Raw genomic sequence first — 2,208 nt, 5'->3', positions numbered from 1 at the left:
AAACAGTAAGTAAGCAATATAGTAAATAATTAAATGACTAAGTTAGAATTTGAACTGTTTATATTGATATATTTTAATGTAGCTTTCTTCTCATATGAGGATGTGTTCTTTACCTTTCTGAAATATATTAGAAGAAAAAATGGAGTTATATATAAATTGGAATGAATGCTGTAAACATTTAAAATGGTTTGCTATGCCTTTTTGAGCCTGGCTGATTTGAGAGCAATTTCATGCATGTGATTGTCACAATGCCTAACATAGCCATTTATAATTTTCAAAGTGAACTATAGCATATGACAGAGCTTTCTATAAACTATAAATATTTTGTGAATGTAGCTATTATTATTGTTGTCATTTCATGATGTCACTTGATCCTAATAATTACCCTGTGAGGTACACCCAATATTGTGATTGTTATTTTCAATGTCTTTATTTACAGTGGGGGAAACTTAAGAGTATTAAACTACTCTTCATGGCTATGTTGTTAGTAAACAGAGGACTTAAGAACTCTAGTCTGTAATGCCTTGGTCAGCCCTATTCCCATTCCACATTGCTGCCTCTCCAGTCAAATTCTTGGGTGTAAGTTAAATGCAGCCTAGAGAAATTAAAAATGACAAACTTGAAAGAGGAAAACATAAATCTCAATTTCCCAAGATAGCTGGCATCATGCGTGCAAACACACTGAGGGAACAGAATCTACTTCTGATAAGGAACTCCTGAAAGGATGGAATTATTCTGGGGTTTAACATTAGTGGTGAGAAAGTGGTCTTTCCAAGGGACCAATTAGAGGCTTGGTAGCCTAAAGTATTTTACAGAATGCCATAGCTCAAGGAAGCCGAGGAAAGGTAGTTATGCTTGCCTTGAAAAATTGTGCAAAGTAGGTTAGCAGAGTTGCTTCCATTTTTTTGTGAAAGAGAGTGCCTTTCTAATTTTAGAGTTTTTCAAGAGGTGGGTAGGCTTTTGTGTGAAGGGAAGCTTTTCTCAGTGCTCACTTCACTGTGAAATCATTTTATATCCTGTTTGGAAAAGGAAGACAATGTGGTAGAAATGAAAAATGAGTTTGTGTAAAAAGTTATCTTTCCCAGAAGAGACGGTGGAAATAAGGCTCCACAACCATACTTATTACTTTTTTCCCTCAGTTATAGAGATGTGTGTTATCAGTTCAATGCAGGTATTGGACTCCTTTAACTATAATGTGTCTCCTGATGTTACACAGTAGGAATGTTTATTTAGCAGATTGTTTGAGAAAGGACAAGTACTTTTTTTAGAGTGTTGGGTTTTTCCCAGTTTCTCAGTATCTCCACTGCAATTTATTTTGTAAATTCAAATTTTCAGATCACTAAAATATAGTTTATAAACACACCTTTTATTTTTAACTAATTTTTACCTCTGGTTAAACAGCAAATATTCCAAATGCAAACACTCCCAGAAAGAAAAGAAGGGTTCCCACCGAAGGCCTGAGGTTTCTTTACAGATTAGCAATTGTATACATACCTTTGTTTAAGTAACTGAGGTTGGATTATGTCCTGAGAAGCCATTTTTCAGATTTTGTTTTACCTGAAGAAACTATATGTATTTTAAAATTAGGAATTCTGACTTCTGGTCAAGATGGAGACATAGATACATACACTTTGCCTCCTTGCACAACCAAAAGAAGGACAACAAATTTAAAAACAAAAAGAACAACAGAAACTGCCAAAAATAGAACTGTGTGGAAGTCTGACAACCAAGGAGTTAAAGAAGAAACGCTGATTAGGCCTGGTAGGAGGGGAGGAGATGGGCAGCTGGGGAGGAGAGGATGCATGGTGAGGCAACGACTGGCCGACTGGGAGGTCTCACATTCCTGTGCAGATAAACCAGTAGGAACAATTAGAGAGCAAGACAGACCATGAAAACCAGAGTTTCAGTGTGGGGAAATAAAGCCTCTGGATGTAAAAACCTGTGGGAATTGCAATGTTGGGAGAAACATCCAGCCTCATAGGAGAGTTCACTGGAGAGACCCACAAGGTCCTAGAATGCACACAAGCCCACACACCCAGGAATCAGCACCAGGAAGGCCCTATTTGATTGTGGGAAGTGACTGAAAGACAGCCAAGAGTGGAGCAAGCGGCATTCTTCCCTCTTGGACCCCTCCCCCACTTACAGAGCCATAATGCAGTGACCTGGGTTGCCTTGCATTGGAAAATACCTAAGGCTCCACCCTTTACT

Source organism: Phyllostomus hastatus, unplaced genomic scaffold (genome assembly GCF_019186645.2).
Source record: "Phyllostomus hastatus isolate PE091 unplaced genomic scaffold, TTU_PhHast_1.1 phas_contig_90, whole genome shotgun sequence".
Classification (NCBI taxonomy): Eukaryota; Metazoa; Chordata; class Mammalia; order Chiroptera; family Phyllostomidae; genus Phyllostomus; species Phyllostomus hastatus.
Note: the sequence above shows the minus strand (reverse complement) of the source record.